At 53.7% G+C, this 13,934-nt stretch overlaps 1 protein-coding gene across 7 annotated transcripts in view; it reads left to right on the top strand.

Annotated features, from left to right (window-relative positions):
* The window catches only part of ACTN1 (actinin alpha 1), a 97,150-nt gene that overhangs the window by 25,353 nt on the left and 57,863 nt on the right, over window positions 1–13,934 (top strand). The window contains exon 1 of one of the 7 annotated variants that reach the window (XM_070513860.1): window positions 1,768–2,216. The exons of 5 other annotated variants lie outside the window; for them this stretch is intronic. The gene's annotated coding sequence lies outside the window, so the exon portion shown is untranslated. Of the gene's footprint in view, window positions 1–1,767; window positions 2,217–2,384; window positions 2,448–13,934 lie in introns of those variants that run through there. One more of the 7 variants, XM_070513859.1, reaches the window with a different exon arrangement.

Here is a 13,934-nt window from a genome sequence, read left to right as displayed (position 1 = left end):
GGGAAGGAATCAGTGGGGGGACCACGCCGAGTCCACTGATATGGGAGTGGACTAGGATTATAATAAGAAGGGTTGGTATAGAGGAGGTGGGACTTGGAGCTAAGATTGAAAAAAAAGGATCTCCAGAGCACGTAACCTGGAGGCCCAGAGAAGAGGAAATCTCCCAGCTGATGCAGCTTAACTGAGAAACAATTTTAAAACAGGAAAAAAAAAAAATCCCCTCAGGACAAGTTTGTGGTCAAAGGAGTGCTCTTTCCTGAAGGCCTTGAGGGTTGGTGCAGCCTGTGGGTTAGCGTTGTGGCTCGTTTCTGTGGCAAAAGGTTTGAAAACGCTCCCACCCCTTGGCCAGATAATTCCACCCTTTGTATCAGGTCCTAAGGAGACTGTCCAGCTGAAACAAAGAAATCCTGAAGAATATTCTCTGTGCTAAGAGAGTAAAATTGAGGGAGAAGCTTCGCTGTCTCAAAAACTGTAGAGGAGGTATTTAACAAACCTTCCTGACACATGATAGTCGTGGAACATTTTTTCAGCCTTTAAATGAAGATTTAAAGGATTTGGGAAGATTATACGGGAATAAAATGTTCAATAGACTGTTGAAGGTGGCAGAACTCTATGTGGTGTGTATGTTGTAATCGGTTGCAACCATAAAACCAGTGTAAACAGGAAGGTAACGTGCAAAAGTGAAAATGGCTGTGTTAAATTTGCAGGATTAAATACTTAAAAAAATAGTATTTAAAATTTATAGCAAGTCAGGGAATTTCTATCTGGAGCAACGTTCCTCTCCAAATAGTTTTCTGCTGTCACCTGTCCCTTTTCTTGAAGAATGGCAGCTCGGTGAGATGGAACTGTCTGTTCAGAGCACGTTCAGTGTGTGCAGTGCACTGCCAGGCCCTGTGGGGTGTGCAGAGGGTGTAAGACATGGTCCCCCAAGCTTAAGAGCAGGGCATGTGTCCCCTTGCTGGGGTGATAAGATGTGTTTCTCTGATGGGCTGGCTGCTTAGTGCTGGGTGCCGAGGTGTGGCCCTGGCGTGGGTGAAGGGCGTGGGGAGGTGAGGGGGGCAATGGGGGATGGTCTGGGCCTTCAGTCAGAGCTGGAAGGATCTGTAGGACCAGGAGAACTTTCCAGATGGGAGCAAGCAGCCTGCAGCCTGGAAGCCTGCAGGGCCCAGTGGAGTCCAGTTCTCTTAAGATGGGTTCTGTCAGATCATCACAGCTCTGAAGGAATCAGAGTTAAATAAGATGCCTGTTATTCATCCCCTTTTCTAGAGACTGGAAACTGAAGTCCAGGAAATGAACTCTTCCAGGAATCTCCAGAGTCCCCCAGGGGCAGGGCTGGTGCACAGGACTGCTCCCTATGGGTTGGTTCCATTGGCAAGCCCCACCCATGCCCTCCCCAGAGGCCCATCCCCAGGCTCGAGAGCCCGCCCTGGAAGGCTGCCCTTTAATCCCTCTTGGGCTGGTGGTGGAGGATCAGCGGCCCTTCTCCACTGACCTCCCCTTTTAAATCTGGCCCTGGCTGCATGGGTGCCAAGCGCTCCTGGGAGGTTGCCCCATCTGCACTTTCCCTTTGGGACCTTGACATTTTGTTTAAGCAGGGATGTGATTGAGAGTGTGCGCAGGCGAGAACTGGAGGTGCTGGCTCTTTAAGGCTCGGCCTTCAAATGAATGTTGGCAGAGGAGACACGAACGTTAATTTTAGGGCCAGGAGTGGGTGGGGGAAAGTCCCTGCTGCATCTGGTTTGTGTTAAGGCCTTCCCTTCAGAAAAAGGCTGTGTTTATGGTTCAAATCCGGCAGAGATGGGGGCGCATGGAGAATGCGCGAAGCTTCCTTGTGGTCCTCTGACCCCATCCCGAGCTAAAGGGTTCCAGCTTTGAGAATCCTGCAACATTCGTGTTATCCCTGAGGTGAAAGCACATGGTCGCCTTCAGACAGCCTCCAGCAGCTGGGCCCTGCCGGCCAAGTTCTGTCCCTGGGGCCGCAGGCTCCCCGGAGTTGGCCGGCTGTCAGCTCAGCCTGTCTGGAGTTCTCGGGGTCCTGAAGGGTCAGTGGTGCTGCTGACTCCAGCAGGCCTCCCCGCCGTGATCCCAGGATTGAGAGTTTGTGTCCCAGAGATGTCCAGGCTGTCGGAGCTGGAAGTTCCTGCAGAGACCTGACCCAGTCCCCTGTTGACAGACTGGAAACCTGAGGCCCAGAGGGCTGAAGCAGCTCATCCAAGGTCACACAGCAAATCAGCGGCAGACTTTGCATTTAAACCACGCTTTCTTGACTCTGGTTCCATGCTCTTTTCCGGGTCCTACATGCTTTCGCCTTCTGCCTGCTCTTTGTGTTACTCTTCTAGACTCTGCTTTCTCAAAAGGCTGGCCTTGGGGACAGGGGCTGGGATGGCAGCTCTTGAAACTTGGTGGAGACGTTCACGAGGCTGTGAGTGCCCGGATCCTGGCATAGGGTAAGAGCATAGAAAAGATTGAATGAGTGAATGACTGGGCGGCTTGGCCTAAGGGCGGGGGGTGCTGGTGTTCCAGTTAGAAGCATTGCTTCTGCGTGGCATACCAGACATGAGTCTCCGTACCGTGGCTCTCTGGGTTCCAAGGCCAAGCTCTGTCTTCTCTAGCCTTTCTCAGTTCCGTGCATCACCCAGCTCCTGCAGAAGCCTAGAACTTCAAGAGAAAGGAGACTTAGGTAGCAAATGTTCCTTCCTCTTCAAGTTACAGAGGAGGAAAGTGAGGCCAGACCACACAGCCAGTCAGTGGGGACATAGGACCAGAGCCCGTCTGCATCCCTCCTGGTGTATTCATGGTGGGAATTGAGGGTGGAAAGAGGAAAGGCACATCTTGTCCTTCGTGCCTCCCCCATCCTGTGTCTTCCCCAGTCAGGCAAGCTGTTTCCTCTGCCCCCCTCTTCACTCTGGCTTCCCTCCCCGTGCAGTGGAGGTTGGGGGTGGTTCTGTCAGAGCCGTCTGTGGAAAAAGCCTGGGCATGTAGGGATGGGGGAGTCATTCCCTCGTGCTTTCCTAGAAGGGGAAAAAGGCTAGCTAGCTCATTTCCTTCCGGGGAAACCAGAGCCGAGTCACCCTGGAGTCATTGCCTCTGGCCCTGGGGGTCACTTCCCTCCTGCCGTTTTCATGAAGGGCGTGAGGCCTGGGTGGTACAGCTGGCCCCACCCAAGTCTGCCTTTACTGCTTCTGGGAGGGGTGCTTCCCGTCCTTCTCTGCAGGGCAGGCTGGTGCTGGTGGCAAGAAGAGTCAGGTGATAGCATCGTCCCATTCTGTAGAATGGGGACTTCTTAAACACCCTCATGAATCAGGATTTGAAACATTTTTGGTTTATCAGTCTTCATTGTCTTTTTTGGTTTTGTTATGAAAGTATGACATGCTCGTGGTAAAAAAAACAATTCCCTCCAGGTAACATGGTTATTTTTCTATGCCACACATAAGATTTTATGTGTTTAATTTATATATACAGATATTTTTTATTGTGGTAAAATATATGCAACATAAAATTCACCATTTTGACCATTTTTAAGTGGACAGTTCAGTGGCATTAAGTACATTCACATTGTTGTGCCACTATCACTACCGTCCATCTCCAGAACTCTTTCATCTTGCAAAACTGAAACTCTGTCCCCATTCAACAACAACTGCCCATTCGCCCCTCCTCCTGGCCCCTGGCAGCCACTGTTCTACTTTCTTCTCTGTGAATTTGACTCCTTTAGGTGCCTCATATAATCATACGGAATTTGTCCTTTTGTGTCTGGCTTATTTCACTTAGCATTGTGTCCTCAAGGTTCATCCATGTTGTAGTGTGTGTCAGAATTTCCTTCCTTTTTAAGGCTGATTAATATTCCGTTGTATGTATGTATCACATACTGTTTATCTGTTCATCTGTTAATGGACACTTGGGTCGCTTCCACCTTTTGGCTATTGTGAATAGTGCTGCTATCAACATGGGTGTATGAATATCTGAGTCCTTGCTTTCAATTTCAATTCTTTTCTGTATGGACTCCAAAGTGGAATTGCTATATTTTATGCATTTACTGTTGGTGTCTCTGGGCCCTTGGAGCCTTTGAGGCAGGGTCGATAGATCAGCAGAGGGTCCTGGATACCGCCCCTCCTTCCTCCTTCCCCAGGGCCAGGCCCCTGACCGGCTGGGCCTGCCACAGTAGCTGCATGCAGAGGTGGGCGGGCCGACCAGCTGGGCGTAGTGTGTGGCGCTGGCTGCAGCACGGCTCTGGGGAAGTCGGCAGCCTCTGAGCTAAGGAGAAGCTCTGGCATCTTTTGGTGGAGAAGGGCCTTTTGGGCCAGGTCCCCGCCTCCTCCTGCTGCAGACACAGGGAAGTGGGCTGCAGCCTCCTGGGGACCCTGGGGCGCAACGGCGACCCCTGAGCCAGCTGGCCCCACTCTTGCCTTTGGCTTTTTTTCCCCCCAGTGCTTGCTTGTCCCAGGCTGTTTTTCTCCCAGGGGCTCTCCTGAAGGGTTAGTGTGTGATAGATTTTTGGCCAGGGAGTTACAGAGACTGATGCAAAACTTGCTAGCTTCCTTTGGAGAAAAGTTCTGTTTCTTGCTAACAGAGCAGGATCTCCTCTCCTGATTTCTGCCCTCACCAAGTCTGTTGTGCCTGCAGCTGACCACTGTCTCAAGTCAGGCCCCCAGATATGCCTGCACCCCAGAACCCTGTGCAGAGCCACCTGGCTTCTGCTTGCTTGCTGGTGTGGAAACCCACCGTGAGCCGCGTCCCTGGCCCCCTGCAGGGTTCGCACATGATTCCTTCTTTCTGCTCAGTCTGTGCCTCACTGATGAGGCATGTCGTTACCTGTCAGCTCAATCGTGGCACCCTGGGAGCAGGGCTATCTCTGGTTCTGGCTGGTCTAGTGCCCTGTACTTAGCAGATGCTTAGAGAGAGAGAAAAACAGTGGAAAGAAATTGGAATTTGGTGTTAGGGGACTTCTGGTTTCGTTTGGCACCTGTTCTTTGCTAGCTGGGTTATTTAACCTTCCGGAACCTCAGTTTTTCCATCTCTAAAATGGGGACCAAAATTTACCTCTTAAGCTTGTTGTGAAGAATAAATGTGATAACCCGTATGAAGTGCTTAGTAAATAAGTGTCACTAAATGTCAGCTGTTGTCATTGTTGTGTCCTCTAAGTGGGAGAGGAGTCACCAGCCTCCAGGCTGGGGGGGAGGACTCCGTACAGGAAGGCCAGGTTTCAGGACCGCCGTGGCGCTTTCCCTCTGCTTCTCAGTTGTCTCATCCCAGGCCCAGCTCCCCCGGAGAGGCGGGGACAGGAGGAAGGGGCTGTGGGATGCTGTCTGGCTGGGTGGCGGCAGCTTCCTCTGCAGGAGGAAATTGCTTCCTCTCCAGGGAGCTGGGAGTTGCTGAACTCTGCTCTGGGGCTGGCTGCTGCTCGCTCATCAGGGATCATGCAGGGTGGGGAAGAAGGGCTCCAGGGTATGTTGGGCCTCATTCTAGATGCAGCATGTTCTCTGGCCTCGGCACCCTTTCCTGCCAGGCCCTCCCGGAGCCCCTCATTCCAGCACTGGGCGATCCGGCTCAGAACTCTCTCCTGCCCTGGGTTGCTGTATGATTCTTTCCTAGGTGGGTCCTACCTCCCTTTCTAGAGTGCAGGCTCCAGGACCCCTGTCTCCCTCATATTTGGGGACAGAAAACAGTGGCCTCCGTCTCCGTGCAGGGGAGCACCGCTTTCTCCTACCGGACAGGATGATTGGGACTAGCCATGGATGTGTCAGGTCCAGGCTCAGGGAGGGGATAGGACAGGCAGTCGTGCTTGGAGCTGCCCTCTGCCTTCCGTCCCTGCCTGTGGGGGAATCCATCTGCAGAGGCTGCGGGGTGCTGGGGAGAGCCCGGCTTTGGAGTCGGCAGTCCTGGGGTGGAGAGAAGCTCCGCCATCTTACTAGCTGTAGGTATCCTTCAGCAGGTCCTTATCATCTGTAAAAAGGAGGCAATCTGTCTTGTAGGGTTGTTGCCGGGACTAAGCGAGATGATGGCTGCAAACCACCCAGGTTGGAGTCTGCACCTGCTGGGCTCCCAAAGTGGGGGGAGGTGTTATTCTGGATGTGTGCACAAAGGAAGGAGTGCTTTCACAAGCTCTTCTTTCCCTTCTCTGCACAGAAGGTGAGGTGATAGACTTCCCGTGCACTTCTGGGGCCCAGAGTTGCCCAAACTTGCCTGATTATAGGATTCACCTGGAGTTCTTTTTGCTGTTAAAATGCTGGTTCTTGGGCCCCACCCCAAGACTCCTGAACCAGAATGGCGGTCGTTGGGGTGGTCGTCATCTGTATTTTCAGGGTGTTTTGTAATTAGGTCGATTTGGGAAACCTTGCTTGCCTCAGATTGCTCTCCCAGTGGCTGTATCTCAAGAGCCCATTGAGGCAGGTATGAGGCAGGTGTAGCCACACATAAGGTGGGAGACTTTCCAGGTGAGCCTGTGAAGTTTAAAGGACAGACCTGAGGCCCTCGGTTCCCCTGTGGTAGAATCAGAATTAGAACTCAGATCTCCCAGTGCTGTGTGTCCATTGTACCTGCAAACATTCTACTAAAGCGCGGAAAAGATGGGAGATGGAGACAGATGGAGTGACAGGGAGGAGGTGAGTGACAAGGCGGCAGAGGGAAGCAGCAGCGCCATTCTGCTGCCCCTTGAGGGAGGCCTGCAGAGACCAGCAGTGGGGAACAGGGTTGGGATGCTGGGGCCAGAGCTCTGAGCCCCACCAGGATGCTTCCCAGGTGCGCCTCCTGCAAACCAGGGCCCAGGTGAGTGCACCGAGCCTTGGCCTTCATTCCAGAGCCACTGGGAATCAGCAGGTGTCGGCGGGTAAGGAGGTTAGGGAGGTGGCCTGGCCAGGCCTGAACACCTTCCCAGGGCTGTCGGTGGAGTCCTGAAGTCTTGTGGGTAGGTAGCTTCCACTTCCCCCTCTCTTCCTCCGTTTTTTGTTAGGTCTGGGAAGGCTTTTAGAAGCGCAGGCAGGGCTGCCTCCCCTGCTCAGATGGGGGAAGGCACAGTGTGCGGGAAGCGAGGCATGGGTATGGCCAGCGTCCATCGGCCATGCCGAGCACAAGGTCCACTGCCTCTCCTGCTTCCCTGTTCCCAACGTTGGCATGCTCCATTAAAGGTACACCTCTTCGGTCCTCACTACACCCCTCACCCCCCTTTCCAGTTTCCCCTTAAGAGGCTCTTAATGATGGTTTCAGCCTGATTTTCTCAGGGTTTTGGTGGAGAGGCTTGGGAGGGACGGCAGGGAGGCACTGGGATTGGTCCACTAGGGAGTTCCAAGGCCAAGGGTGTCCACCCGACTACACACTAGGGTTATGAGGGGAGCTCGGGAGCGGCCTCTGCTTGGCCCCACTCCCAGAGGGTGAGCCCACTGGGCTGGGGTGAGGTGGCCTGGTGGGCACTGGGAGGGGAGGAGCCCACTCTGGGCTGCTGCATGTGACCTGCTGCTGGGCCCTCGGGGGGTCAGGAGGAAGGAGGGGCCGAGGGGGTCCAGGCTGACTGAGCCTGTGGTTGGAAGCATGGGCACTATGGCTCAAATTGTGGCTCCTCATCTGCTGACCTTGAGTGACCGTGAGAGTCTGTGTCTCAGTTTTCTCATCTGTAGAATGGGATTCACGGTAGTGCCTACCTCATAGGGTGGGTGGGAGGATTAGTTGTTAATACTGACAGAGCGCTGGGACAGTGGGCACCTGATCTCCGAAGTCCTTCCACTCTGACCTTCAAATGACGTTGCGAGGCTGAGGACTGGACCTTCTCTTGTAACCGTGGCGAGCTGCTGTGGGCGTCTGGGCGGGCAGAGGAGTGTGGGATGGAAAGCCGTGTTCCAGTGGATGGCGCCTTCACCCATTCCTTCATCTCTTGGCTCAGGTCTGAAAGCTGAGTGTGACCTCTGGTCCCTCTCGCACTCCCTGAGCACCCATGACACTTCCGTGTGGTCCCATCTGAGCCACCGTGGTCTCTTGCCTGCCTCTTCACAGTCTCCTAACTGGTCCTCCGCTGCCGTTCTAGTCCACCTCCGGTCTGCTCCTCACACTGCAGTTCGGAGGCTCGTTCTGAGGCGCAGCTGTCATGAATTACATGTAAACCAACATCTGATTCCCGCACTCACCCCACCCTCAGCTGAAATCAAACAAAACCTCTTTGGTGGCTTCCATTGTTCTCAGAAGAAAGCACCCTAACATCCGGCAGGAGCCCCATGGCACCCCTCTCCTCTCCTCCTGCACCAGTCCCAGTGGCCATTTCCTGGGGGTTGGAGCAGGCCTTAGTCCCATTTCCCTGGGCCTTTGATATTTTATTTCCCCCGCGTGGCGGTGCCACCCTCCTGACCGTCCCCAACTCCACACATGTGGGGAGGGTGACCGGAGGTCTCGGCTTGCACCTGTTGTCCAGGGATAATTATTAATAGCACCTCCTTAGGTGCCCTGGTTTGGATGATAAATTATATGGTCTCCCTTCACATTGACAAAGTGTTCATCTAATTTAAATTCCTCAGCTTTAATAATTCCCTGACTGCCCCAGGGCGTTGGTCAGACGCGTGTGCACATGCGTGCACACACGTGCATACATACATACACACATACACACCCACCCAGCCTGGACCAGGTTAGGGCCTCAGGACTTCCGGAACTTTTCCTGTATGCATTTAAACTCAGTTTGCAAATATCCACTCATTTTTATATGAGTCTTGATTGACATGTGTCTCCCCTCTCAGACTAAAGGCTCCTTGATTTAGGGACCATGTCTTTATTGGCCTGGCATGTGGCCTCAGTCCTGACACGGTCAGTGCTCAGTAAGAGTGACTGAATGAGTGAATGAACCTGGCTCCAGCCTGTTGGCAGGGGGAGCTGGGAGCCTGGGTGGGTCAGGAGCATCTGCAATGACCCGCCGTGAGGGAGGCTGCTGACATAGGGCCAGTCCAACCCCCAGCAAGCCTGTTGCCCACACTCTGGCATCCATACCCCCCGGCTTGGCTGCCCCTTCAATTATTCATGGTCTCTCTCAATGGGCTTTGTGTTCAGAAAGCCAAAAGAGACAAGAGTTCAAACCCTCTTTCCACCTCCCCAAAACTGAGACTTAGAGGAAAACCTGCCCGGCCAGTCCTGCATCCCCAGGGAGCCGCTAGGGCCAGGACCTTCTCTTGTGATTGGATGTGAGCGCAGGGGGTGATTCTCAGCCCAGTGTTCTGGGCTGCCCTTTAGCCACCCTCTCTGGTCCAGGCCCAGCGACTGCCTGGGGACACTGCACAGGTGACCGTGTGGCTCTAGACTGACCTGGGACTGGTGCAGGAGGCGGGCAGAGCTGGGTGGTTGGGGCCAGTGGCGCTGGCTGATTTCTCATTAATCTCGGCTTCCCTGGATGAGCCACAGCCCCCAGGATAGTGGAAAGGGCTCACGCTTTGGCCTCTTGGAGACCCCAGTTCTAATTGCAGCTTTGCGTCTTGCTAGCTGTGTGACTGGGAAGGTTACGTAGCCTCTGACCCTCGGTTTCCTCCTCTAACATAGGATTGTTGAGCGGATTTGCTGAGATGGCTCATGCCTCACCTAGTGGTAACAGTAACAGCCAACATCTTTGAGCAACTCCACGATCTTATTCCCTCTCCGCTCCCCTTCCCTTGGGGCGCCCAGAGGTCCACTTTGCCTTCAGTGTCCTCATCTTTAAATTGAAGGCATAAGATGGTACTTTCCTCTGGAATGAGGTTTGGGTGAGGCTGTGGGGGTGGCAGGCACCCCCTGGGCTGCCCCTGCTCTCTGTGGCCCCCTCTGCCACTGCACAGTTTCCAAGGTTAATAAGCCTGGTGCTGGGGGACGGAGCGCGCCGTGAATGCGCTTGCCTGCAGACGAAGCCCCGTGTCCTGCCCCGTCGCTGTACTTACCACCCCTCCGGAAATGGGGAAGTTTCCACAGACACAGTCCTGTTCCTCAGCCTCCCGCTCCCTGCTGCGGATCCCCTGGCTGCCTGGCCAGCAGGCCTGCTGTGCTGGGCTGCCAATGCCCGGGACTGCTGATGGGTCCCGAGGACAGGCTGGGAGGGCGGTGATGGCATTGGGCCATGTCGGATGGTGGTTTCCGTGGTCCACAGGTTGCCTGAGGCTCCTTAATAAAGGAGTTTCAGGGCTTCTGTCCACCTTATAATGTGCTGATCTGCATTTGTATTTTGAGAGAAGAGACTGTATTTTCCTGGACCTCAGGTGAAGGGGCTTGACTTAATTAGGCCTCTCGGTTCATGGCCCACTGTCATGGTGGGGCCATGCAAGGCCTCTGTGGGTCTGTCACCTTTTCCCGTACCGTCCCCACCCATGGACATGCAGATCGTCTCCAACTTCTCCCCTGCTGACGCAGATAACGGGATGACGCAAATTCTCCCACGTCTCCCAGTGTTCACTGTGCGAGAATTTATTTGAGAGGGGGATTTCCTGGGTGGTGGGGTGGGAGCACATTGGATTTCACAATACAGCTTTGGATTGCTCTCCAAAATGGCCGACAGTCCACCCTTCCAGGCATGAGGGCTTCTGGATCCCACAATCCTGCTGACATTTGGTGTAATCACCTTTCTAATTGTTTATTAGTCTACTAGGTGTAAAGGGATATGTTATTGTTTTAATTTGCAACTGAGGAGGAACTCATTAAAGTGCCAGGCCTCTCTGTTCTCTTCCTCCATTCAGTGCTCCCGGAACTAGAAACTTCCTCTTAGGCATGGGGTAATTATTGTCATAATGGAGAATCATGGAGATCCCACTGCCCAGGGAGTGGCAGTTTACAGAGTGAGTCTGTTAATGCTCCTTAGGAAGTTTCTGCTCCAGCATCCCAGGGGGCAGATCACTGGTGTGGTTCCTTGTGGCTTGTGATTCTACCAGAGTGACTGGGGTCCGAGCTTGTGCCCCCACCCCTGCTTTCTGCCTAGGGGGTCTCTGGCATCCTGAGGGCTCTGGGTTCCCTGGAGCTCTGAGCTTTCCCGAGGAAGGATGTGTTTCTACCTGCATTTGGTGTGAGGTCATGTGGCTGCTGGGTGGTGGTTCCTCAGGAAGGAGGTGGGTGGCATCATGGCATTGGCCTGGAGTCTGGGCCAGAATGGTGCTGAGGTCCTATTGATCATGTGTCCTTGATCGGGTGAAGGAGTCCAGGACTGGGGAGAGCTGGGGTGTGGTGCCTGCTGGAGCATGCTGGCCTGGACACAGGGACACCCTAGGCACCAAGGTGACCTCCGTAACCCCCAGATGGTGCCAGGTGACCACTCAGTCTACACAGGCGATTCCAGGGCCCTGAGTAGTTCCTATTGTCTCACTCCTTTATATTAGTATCCTTTTTCTTTCTTGTCCTTTAATAATGAACTATAGACACTGTTAACTACTTAGTATGTGCTAGGCTTTTTGCATACGTTAGCTCATTGAAGCCTCTTAACCCGGTGAGAAAGGTATTATCTCATTTAACAGATGAGGAGACTGAGGCTCAGAGAGGTCAAGAACTGGCTCAGGTTGCGGGGTTAGTAAATGGCAGACCTAGTTTGAACCTCGGTCTTCTGTACCCAAACCCATCCTCTTAGCCACTAACCCTGTGGTCCTCAGTGTGGTTTCTGGACCAGCAGCATCAGCATCACCTGGATGCTCGTTAGAAATGCACTTTCTCTGACTGCCCAAAACTACTGAATGAGAAACTATAGTGGTGGGATAAATCTGTTTTAACAAGCCCTCCAGGCGATTCTGATACACGTTCAAATTTGAGAACAAAGCACTGAGCTATTCTGTTTTTTCTGCCCTACTCATGTGTCATTGGACGAGTCAGTGTAAGCACAGACTTTGGACCATGGCTTCTCTTACGGGCCTTCACCCCCACTACAGAGAGGTGCAGTGTCTGCCCCTGTTGGGTCTGGGGGCTCCAGGAACCCCTCCTAGGTCCCTGTAAGCAGTTGACAGAGTTGATGCCCCGGTTGCCTCCAGCTGTCAGCCCAGTAACAGTGGCCACCATGGAGGTCAGAGTTCCCAGTGCCAAAGGAGATGCCTTGAGAGGGCTGGGATGACCAGGAGTGGATTGTGGACAGGCCATAAAAGAAGCCCCAGCCCAGGAGGTTATTTAGGGGCACAGAGAAGAGACTTGGAAAACTTTGTCCACGCGGTGACGTATCTCTTTCTTTCTTTCAAATTTGTGGTAATAAGTGGTTTGACCTCTGGAGAGAGGCTTCCACACAGGGGGCTTGGAGTCTAGGCAGGTCCTCCTTGCCAGTCAGCAAAGCACACTCAGCAGAAATGACCCTGGCGAGAGGAAGGGAGCTAACTGCGTTTTATTTTACTTTTTGAGCCCCCCACCCTAAGTCAAGTATTGTGCCATTTAATTCTTACCCAAACCCCAGGAGGGCTGGATTTGGTCATTCCCATTTCGCAGATAAGACCCTCGAGGCATCAAGTTGTAAAGTTGAGGGTCACACCTCATACTACACAGAGGAGTCAAGTTAGGCTCGCTCAGCCAGACCACACATCCCCATGTTTTGTGAATAGTAGGCTGGGCCAAATCCTTGTCATCTGGGAAGTTCTTTGTAGAATTGAGTGGTCCATAGCTCTCTGCATCTGTGCCAGAAAAACCAAATGACCTCACTTTTGGGTGGCTTTTCCTTTTTTGGGGAATGAATGTGTGGGCCATTCCTGTGAGCTGCGGCCCGCCGAGGCCTGTGTGCTGTCAGACCTGCCAGGGCAGAATTGGACTCCAGACGTGGGGGAGGTGTTACAGGCAGGGCCAAACTCGGGGTCAGCAGTGGGGAGCTGGCTGGTCTCACACTGGCCTCCAGAACGGGGTGCCACCATGCTGCAGGGTGGTGTGAAGTGTGCCCAGGGGGAGCTGACTGGCCTATGATGGTTAAGCAAATGACCTGGGCCATGATCTGCTCTTCAGAGTGACCATTCCCTGGGGGAGGCATCAGCAAGGCCAGTGGCATCTAAAGCTCACAGCTCAGGCCTGGCTCAGTTGCTCCCTAGGGCCAGAGATGAGACCAGACCATCCCCCCTTGGCATCCTTGTCTCAGCTTGCTTAGTGGCCGCTGTTCAGTGGCTGAGCAGCTCAGTCCGTTACTTCCGTACCTGGAGCGGGTGAGGGTACAACTCTCATTTCTGTCTCTGTAGATAGTTTTGGTTTTCTCACATCTAGTGAGCGCTTAATCTGTGTCCGACACTGGGCCCGGCCCAGTGCCTTAGCTCACAGAACCCTCCCCCACAACAGCCACCTGGCATAGACCCTCGTTTTGTCTTTGTTTTACTGACATGGAAATTGAGGCTCAGCGGGTCTGGGGTCACAGAGGCCACAAAGGCCACAGTTGACAGAGCCTGCCGCTGGCTGGCCTGGTGCTGTTGGCTCAGGGTCCCTGGGAGAGGCCAGGCTGTGGAGGTGGCAGATGGGGGCAGCTGACTCATTGGACATGAGCTAAGAGGACAGCCCTCCTTTCTTCACTGGGTTTACGTGTCACCTGACTTCTAAAACGGCTCTGATTCTCTCAGGAGCCTTCAGGTTCTGTCTGCACCAGCAGGAAGGTGCTGGACCGCCCATGCAGTGAGCTGCCTTCCAAGGGCCTTGGCAGAAAGCGGGTGCCCGGTCTCATGGTGGGCCTGGGAGCCCTCTCCAACTGGGGCGTGTTCATTAGGTCATTCCACCTTCCAGCACAAGCCATTAGGGGTCCCTGCCCCTTGGCCTTGATGAACCTCTGGGTGTCTGGTGCTGTCTCTCCTGAAATGGGCTGCAGATGGACATCAAGCAGGAAACACACAGGCCGTGCTCCCCTTCTAGTCTCCTCATCCTGTCCGGGAGGCTCGTCTCAGGGTTTCCTCAGCAGTGGGAAAATTTAGATAACAAGACCTCTTTCCACCGTGTAGAGCTCTGTGAATGATTAACTTTGGTTAAATAAAAAGGGACTGGGAAGTGGGGGCAGTGTGACAGCGAGCGTTACTGGGCCC

The sequence above is a fragment of the Equus asinus genome, chromosome 7 (genome assembly GCF_041296235.1).
Source record: "Equus asinus isolate D_3611 breed Donkey chromosome 7, EquAss-T2T_v2, whole genome shotgun sequence".
Lineage (NCBI taxonomy): Eukaryota > Metazoa > Chordata > Mammalia > Perissodactyla > Equidae > Equus > Equus asinus.
The sequence above is the reverse complement of the archived record's forward strand: the minus strand, read 5'-3'. Positions and strand labels throughout refer to the sequence as shown.